Source organism: Sorex fumeus, unplaced genomic scaffold (assembly GCF_029834395.1).
Source record: "Sorex fumeus unplaced genomic scaffold, SorFum_2.1 ptg000003l, whole genome shotgun sequence".
Taxonomy (NCBI): Eukaryota; Metazoa; Chordata; class Mammalia; order Eulipotyphla; family Soricidae; genus Sorex; species Sorex fumeus.
Genome location: NW_026606060.1, coordinates 32,769,146 through 32,778,373, shown reverse-complemented (window position 1 = coordinate 32,778,373; position 9,228 = coordinate 32,769,146). Strand labels below are relative to the sequence as shown.

Genomic DNA, 9,228 nt, shown 5'->3' with positions numbered 1-9,228 from the left:
GTGTTCAAGTGACCTAGTTCAATGCATATTACATCAAGAAAATATGAAGGGATTCATTTCAAATTGACTGGATAACTCTGTTCCGGGCATAATTCTTTCTTGTGTCTTGCTGACATGTCCAAAACATAGCTGAATACTCATTTCAAAGACTTGAGTTTACTTTGAAAGACAAAAAAATTAAACAAAAAAAGACAGAATATCCCATATGCATCAAACATTATAGATTTTTTGAAGTTTATGTGTTTCTTGATCATTAGAAGGATTTGGAAAACTTGTCAATGTTTAATCCTTAGAAAAAGAGTTTTCCTCCAGTTCAAAATATTTGACAAGTTACTCATTACATTATTTAGTAAATTCAGGTGTTTGCGTCGACAGTTGAAACAGAATGGGTTGAGAGATGTCTCCAGGTTCCACACCAACTGAATATCATTTCTGGGGCATCGAGTGGGGTGGGTGAGCCCGGCACCAGTCCCAGAAAGCCCCGGTGGCCAAAAACCTCCAGAATCCAGTGCTCCAGTCAATCTCCACAGGCTCAGGATGAGCCACTTATACATGAGAGTGCATCTGCTGAAAAACTCAGGTATGTGACTTTTATGACCAAAATCTCCAGGATCTCAAGGAGTTGGAAATGGGTGACCTGCCCCCATTACCCAGGGCTTGGCAGCCATGCCCACTAACTGCCTCCAGTGCCATATAAGCTCACTAACTGCCATATTCCAGAGACTCACAAATAAATCTTAAAAGAGAGCCATAAGCTGCCGATATGCTTTCCAATCCCAAAGTCATCTCCAGTTGTATTATCCTATTTAAAATTTTAGAATCAGGTTGGAGCAATAGCACAGCGAGTAGGGTGTTTGCCTTGCACGTGGCCAACCTGGGTTCTATTCCCAGCATCCCATATGGTCCCCTGAGCACTGCCAGGGGTAATTACTAAGTGCAGAGCCAGGAGTAACCCCTGTGCATCGCTGGATGTGACTCAAAAAGCAAAAATAAATAACTAAATAACTAAATAAAATTTTAGAATCCCTGGAGCTCTTGGTCACATTTGTTATTTGTTATTGCACAAGATTTCATGCTTTACTCCGCTGATGTACCAAGAGCAGCACACCACATTTGATGTAACTAAGGCAGAAGGCAACCGATCTCAATCCAAAAATAAATAAACAAATATTAGCACACAAGGGTCAAAAAAATAGAATGGGTTGTTAATTACTAATTAAAAAATGAGTAACAAAAATTTTAGTTTATATCTGACACTATCCATTAAAAAGTGTTTCATTAAATGATGAATAGCTTACACATTTAGACACTGAAGACCAATTGCTTTATAGATTCATGTGAAAAGTCAAAGGATGACCTTATGAAACAGCAAACAACAAATCATAAGTATAGAGTTAACTTATTTTCAGTGAATATAGGTGATCTATAATTACTCTAAAAATCAATGACGTATGATCAAGAGCACAAAAGATGTTTTTACTATCATTATGTCAAGAAAAGAGTTAAGCTGCTGCATGCTAATACTGTAATTGCTTAGTGTTGCTATTTTGGTAGGTGACCTGCAGGACTTTAAAAAAATAATAATTGCAAATATTCAGGCACATTTCCTTGGGAGCAATATATAGTCATAAGTAAATCTAAGTCCTTGAGAGGACTCTCATCATAGCCCAGTGATAAAGACTCATCCTTTTCCCAGTACTATCCTAAAGAGCCCTTTAGATCGTGAGTCTGAATTGGATTCTCCAATATCCCAAGTTTGGATTGAACTGCCCTTTCTTGTCTTAGTACGGAAATGCCTGGACCCACATGAAGGCATCTGCCATACCAACTGATTCAGCTCACTCTGTTTTAACATTTTCATGTACCTCTCACAGTACGCTGGGTATTTTCTCCAGGAACTGTCTAATGATTTTTTCCCCCTATTTCAAACTCACTATTTTGGGTTCATTAACAGCTCTCCACTTAGTGAGAGTTAATTTGACAAATTCACACCTTCTTATTATAATTTATAGCTTCTTTTCAAGAGGACATTGTCATCTTAATGTCAACTAACCTGAAATTTCTTTCAGTTTTATATTAAAGTACTATTTATTAATCTTACTTGATTGACATTTAAGTTATTTCTATTTGAGGCTACTATAAATTAGGAGGATGCTTCTAGAAATCTTTCAGTATGCATTTGTATGCATTGATATTAACTTTATAGTAATGAATGGGTTATTAATATATTCACTTACTTGATATCAACATAGCTTTTCAAACCTTGTGGAACTAATAAAAGTAAAAAATGTTCAAATTATCCCCATCTTTCTAAGCCCCCAAGGAATGAACCCCGAGTTCTGAGCCAGGACTGAGTCTTGAGCACAGGAGTACGTGCCCCTCTCCAAACAGCCCCCCCAATACGTCCCATCTTTGCTAACTTTTGGCCTTTAGACATCTAGCCTGATTAAATTTTGCCATTTTCTTAAGTGTATACTACAAACTCACTGTGAGTTTTTGTTTTTAATTTTCATTAGTGAAACACCATGAGGTACAGTTATAGACTTACAAATTTTTGTGTTTGGGTTTCAGTTATACAATGATTGAGTACCCATCCCTCCACCAGTGCCCATTCCCCACCTCCAATGCTCCCAGAATCCCTCCCACCCCCACCCCCCATCCTACCCATCCATGTGGCAGGACATTCCCTTTTGTTCTCTCTCTCCTTTTGGGTGCAGTGGTTTGCAAAAGCTGCATTGAGTGGCTATCATGTTCGGTCTATACTCTATTTTCAGCATGCATCTCTCATCCTGGGAGGATCCTCCCAACACTTTTTACTTGGTGCTCCCCTCTCTATCTGAGCTGCCTTCTCCCCCAGCAAGTGTGGCTGGCCTCCAAGGCATGAAGTGAATCTCCTGGTACTTATCTCGGCTACTCTTGGGTTTTAATCTCCTATTTTGTTACTTTATGTTCCCCAGATGAATGCAATCTTTCTATGTCTGTCCCTCTCTTTCTGATTCATTTCGCTTAGCATGATACTGTCCATGTAGTACCGCTTGTATGTAAATTTCATGACTTCATCTTTTGTTTTAACTCTTAGTAAAAAGTAGAAAGACATGTCTACATGTTTACATTTTAGATGTTGACATGAAATTCTCCAGATTTGATATAGTATTCTGTGTTTCTTTCCTACAAATTTATTTTAACATATTCTTTTTACCATTATTTTGTTCCTGTTATTTAATACATAATAATTAACTGCTCTGTGCTCACATCTCACTTTTTTAAATTTATTTTTACATTTTTATTTAATAACCATGAGATACAGCATTACAAAATTGTTCATGACTGCAGTCATACAATGCTCCAACATCCATCCTTCCACCAGTGTTATTTCTCAACACCAGTGTACCCAGTTTCTCTCCCATCCCTCAAGTCACCCCCACCCCCGGTTGATTCTATGGTACCTCTCTTTTGTCTCTCTCTCTCTCTCTCTCATTTAAGGCGTATAGTTGTCATACAGATGCTGAAAGGTTATCACATATATCCCTTTACCTGCTTTCAACACTTAGTTCTTGTCCAGAGTGACCATTTCTAACTAGAATTGTCATAATGAATCCTCCTCTATCTTACCCCTACACTATTAACTATCATTGATCAATCCTCCTGGCCCGTTTTCATTGGAATTGGATATTAGTGTGATAACTTTTTTTTCATATCCCAAAAATAAGTGCAGTCATTCTATATCTGTCCCTCACCTTATGACTCTCATGTCTCACTTTCTAATTGGTGTATTCTTTGCAATACATAATTCATAGTTTAAAAACCTTATGACCTTATTTAAAAGCAGCATGGAAAAGATAGTGCCCGGGTAAAGAAAATTCTCTTGCATGTGGCTGTCCCTTGTTTATTGCACAGAATATGGTCCCCTGAGAGCAGCAGCGTGAGTGTTTTCTGAGCATAGAGCCAGGAGGTTTTTTTTTCCCTGCACTTTGGGGCAATAAAACACACAAACACAAGTAATTTTTTCCTCTCATCAAGAAACTCCCCATGCAAGACATTCACTCTTGGCCTCTTGATGACAATTCATTTAAATATATACATTGCGTTAATGGATAGGAAGTCAGTGTGAGAAGATACATCATTCCCCTGACTTCTCATGATAGCAGAAGTTCTTAGGGCAGCATTTCAGATTAGCCTGCTGATCCTAAGATATCTTCAGTGTTATACCACTTCTAATTTAGAGGTCTTTACAGTTAATGTAGTTATACCTCTGCTCTATGCAACAAACCTAGAAATAGGAATTTCTACGTCTTGAAAACAGCCCAATCACATTTTCCTTACTCTTCTTGGATATCTCTTGCTGTTTCTCTCCAACACTCTACTACTCCATAGTTCTACTTCTCTGTTACCACTGTCTGATGTTGTCTGCACTGTTTCTCCCACTGTCTTTCCAGGCTGTCTATCTGACTGTTCACATATTCAGTTACCTGCATATGCATGTATATACATATATATAAACATCTATGCATGCATGTGTCTATATAAACATACATATATGCTTTATGTGTGCATGCGTGTATACACATTTTTAGCTGTTTCTGCTCTTGAACTGTGTCTTATTTGACATTTACATTATGTTCTATGTTCCTATGTAAATAAAGTTTTATAGTACTGATCAATTAGATTGCATGTGCCCTATACAAATAAAGTTGTATGAGAAGATCAATCCAAATTATTTAGTATGAAGCCTTCTCACTTTCTCAAACATAGGATCTCTTCAGTAACCTCATTTTGCTAGAGGTGTTGGAGAAGTCAGAGTTTATTCCAGTAAAGTACCAAAAATTTTAGGGGTTGCATATTTAGAAGAAATGATAAGCTGGACACAATGTGATTTCCTAATATAACATAATATTTATTGATGCTTATTAAGCATTTGTATGTGCTAGTTACAATTTAATATTTGGAAAGACTAAGTTTAATCATGTTCAACATATAAATTTGAATTTGTCCTTATTATGACTAATGTAAAAACTCCTGTCTGTAGGGTTTCTAGTTGAAAGATTTCTTGAAATCATGCATTTTATTGATGTAACCTCTTAGATTCCTTAATTTAGAGACTAGATTTTTATATTGTGTTGTTATTGTATGCTATTCATATTTTTATCTGTTAGAATTAATCATAAGTTTCCTACATGCTATAATCAAAATTAGTTAACACATGGCCACTAAAATTAACACAGTTTGAAATAATTATTTATGGATTCTAGTAGCACATTCAAGCAACTAATCTAGGATGACTTTTATTTATATTTTACCCATTTTTTTCTAATACAAGTAAATAGTACAGAAAACATACTAGTGAAATAAGTCTAATCAAGGCATTAGCACTTGTTATTTTCTAATATAAAGTATGATTCTTATCTATTTCTTCGACGCTCTTGAAGGTGTTCCAAGTCGCTCTCTTCCTCCTGTGCAACTCAGGTGCCAGGTCATTCATCATGTTGACTTCTCAACCTAGGTACACATAACTATTGCATTCGGAGATGGTCATTCCTTTGAGAGCGAATGGAGTGTCAGGAACGAGACTGTTTCTCAGCTGTAGTCCGACCTTTCCACACTCACGGTCAAAGTCGGCGAGCATTTGTGCCATTTGGCTAATGTTTGGTGTTATTAGAACAATGTCATCAGCAAAGCGGAGGTGATGTAGTTGCTCACCATCTATCTTCACTCCCATTTCTTCCCATTCCAGTCATCATATGATGTTCTCGAGGGTTGCACTGAAGAGTTTTGGTAAAATGGTATCACCCTGCCTAACCCCTCTCTTGACATCAATGATTACTTCTTTGTAGAATGGTGAGATCCTGGTAGTGAATCCATAATACAGCTCATGGAGGATCCTGATGTATTGAGTTTGAATGCCCTGACTGGCTAGGGCTTCAATGACTGCTTCCGTCTCAACAGAATCAAAGGCCTTCTTTAAATCAATGAATGTTAGACAGAGCGGCATATTGAACTCCAGAGAAACCTCAATGAGCTTGGTTACTGTGTGGATATGGTCAATGGTGCTGAATCCTTTATGGAACCCGGCTTGCTCGCATGGCTGTCCTTCATCTAGAGTTCTGCCAATCCTTTTCAGGATGACTCAAGTAAACAGCTTGTAGATAACAGACAATAGGCAGATTGGCCGATTGTTTCCAGTGTCGTGGATGTCTCCCTTCTTGTACAGTAGTACAGTTCTGCTGATTTTCCACTGGGATGGAAACTTGTATTCAGATAAGTAGCGTGTGAAGAGCAAAGCCAGTGTACTGATGAGTACTGACGGCAGGTTCTTCAGGTGTTCAGGTCTAACCTTGTCTGGGCCGGGTGCTGTTCATTTCTTTACCGACGAAATGGCATGTTGGATTTCTTAGGGAGAACATTGGGAAAGACATATCCATCCTGTGAAATTTGGTATGAGGGCAGGTGGACATGGCTATCGAAGAGATCTGAGTAGAAGTTATGGATAATATTCTCCATTGCCCTTCTGGAAGATGTGATAGATCCATCGGAAGTCAGAGGCCAGTCATCTTGGTCTTGTAGTTGGCAAAGGATAGGCGGGCATTACGAATGCTTTTCCCGGCTTCTGCCGCATCTACCAGCACTTCTGCTCTTCTCTCTTTGAGATCTTCCTTGATTGCATCTCTGCACTGCTTTGCGAGCTCGGACGTTTGCTTGTGGTTGCCTGAGGAAAGCACTAAACCACATTGGCAAATAAGTTCAAGAGTTTTCAAAGACAGGCATTTTTTTTGTGTGGCTATCTCTCACTTGGTATTCCTCGCACAATCATGGAGGTGCTGAACCAGTCGATCGTATTCCTTGTCAATGTTGTCAACAATGGCATCTTTCCATGTTGCAGCAATAGTGCCAAAGAGTTCCCAGTTGGTGATCATTATGGGAGTTCTCTTCTTAAACTTTGCAGCCCTTTCCCCCCTTCGAAGAAATAGCTAAGAGGACGAAGAATCTCCGGCTCCAGGCACATCTCTTTGATTCTACTGTTCATCCTGCATTAACATACACTTCAGAGACCTGGGCCCTACGCAAACAGGATGAGAATGCCATTTGGATCTCCCAAAGAGGAATTTAAAGAGCCATGCTTGGAGTATCACGTTTCACTCAAATGAGTGAAAGAATTCGGAGTTCCGACCTCCATCGACAATGATTAAGAATCAGGGACGCTGTCTCATTTGTCAAGGCATCAAAAATCAGATGGGCTGGACACATAATGAGATTTAGAGATGACTGCTGGACTAGAGCCAATACTGACTGGACTCCACGGGACATCAAAAGACCACTTTGCCGCCCACCTACCAGATGGCCAAACTTCTTCATCAAGATCATGAATGAATGGTTTGAGGCTCTTTTTGTTCCTAGAATGAACAGATGCCATTGGGCTACACTAGCAGCAACAGGGAGAGATGGAGACATTACTGGCGCCTGCTCGAGCAAATTGAAGTCAAGTGATCAAGTGATCAAGTGAAAGTATGATTCAAGATACAGAGTTAATCCTGAAAAAAAAGGAAATTATATTTTAAAATAGGTTAAAACTAATATTAACATACTGGTATATGACTTGACCACAAGTTTGTTTCTGACACATATTGGATCCTTATACATTTTTTTATTGGAAATTTTAATTTGACAAAGAAAGTTTATTTATAGAAAAATATCTATAATGATTCAGGAATATTTGTGCTTTCAAAGTCGCTGTGAGATAAGCATAAAAGTACAGTAGTGAAAGTATGAGAAAATGGAGTGATAATTTTTTTATTATTTTTGATTTTTGGGTCACACCAAGCAATGCTCAGAGGTTACTCCTGACTTTGCACTCAGGAATTACTCCTGGCGGTGCTCAGGGGACCATATGGGATCTGGGAATTGAACCTGGCTTGGCCACGCGCAGGGCAAACGCCCTACCGGCTGTGCTATCACTCCAGTCCCGGGGTTATAATTTTTGAACTTCATAGTATTATGTTAAAACATCTGCCTGTATCTTAATACAAAGTGATATTTGATGGTGTTTCTCTTATTATGATGGTATTCCTTATCATTTATAAATTCCCAACTTTATATCATAAATCCCACCCTCTTTAAATTAGCAGAGTATTCAACTCAACACAAAGAAAACTTCATTTTTGTCTTTTTATAAAAGAATTCTATTTAGTACAATTCTACCTAGCTGGAAATAAAGATAAATAATTATTTTTAAAGAAAGTCAAATTTTACATTGAAAAATTGCTCTTTTAACTGTTTTATTTTAACTTAAATTATATTTAAATTAGATATTTAATAAATATATACTAAATATATATAGGATCCAGAGATCATCATACTCAGCTTCCGGAAGTGACATCTTATCATCTCATTCCTAATTTAGTCAAACTGGCAGGCTACCAAATGTAACATGCCCACACGGCAGAGTCTGGCAAACTCCCCGTGGTATACCCAATATGCCAAATACCAGTAACAATGATGGGTCTCATTCTCCTAACCCTGAAAAAGCCTTGAATATGGCACTTTAAAAAAAAAAATCTCGGGGCTAGGACGAAGAAGACGTTACTGGCACCTGCTCGAAGCAATCGACGAACAACAGGGTGGTCGTGATCGTGATCGTGATATACTAAATATTTAACTTTCATAATGGAAAACGTGTGTCGGATTATCAAATGCAATGGTTTTTGATACTTCTTTAAGGTTTTTTCTAATGACTGCATTATATACTTTTACTTGATTCTATCATACTCAGAGTAGTATTGAATATGCCATATTTTATGTACATAGTTATTTTTATTTTTTTGTTTATTTATGTATTTATTATTTATTCTTTTTTAAAAATTTTTATTAGTGAGACACCATGAGGTAAAAATATGGAACGCTTCACAAATTTGCGTGCCATCCTTGCGCAGGGGCCATGCTAATCTTCTCTGTATCGTTCCAATTTTAGTATATGTGCTGCCAAAGCGAGCACTGAATATGCCATATTTTGAACACCAAAGAAACCACCCATTTCTATGTTTTTTAATTTGTTTCCCTTTTGCATAGAGCTTGATGTTCATCGAACTCTTTTAACCACTTCTACTATTGAATTCTCATCCACTGCATGATATAGTTTGCTAAATTTACTACTATCACAACTATCAGGGGTTACAATGCATCTATATATTCTATGGGACCCTCAAATTACATATCTACTGTTAAGTAAATGCGTTT

The 9,228-nt window shown here is 37.7% G+C and overlaps 1 non-coding gene across 1 annotated transcript; it reads right to left on the bottom strand.

Annotated features, from left to right (window-relative positions):
• Nucleotides 1-8,879: 8,879 nt before the first annotated feature.
• On the bottom strand, nucleotides 8,880-8,986 carry LOC130029590 (U6 spliceosomal RNA). Its single transcript, XR_008793375.1, has one exon. It is a non-coding gene; the product is annotated as a U6 spliceosomal RNA (small nuclear RNA).
• Between the last annotated feature and the right edge of the window lie 242 nt (nucleotides 8,987-9,228).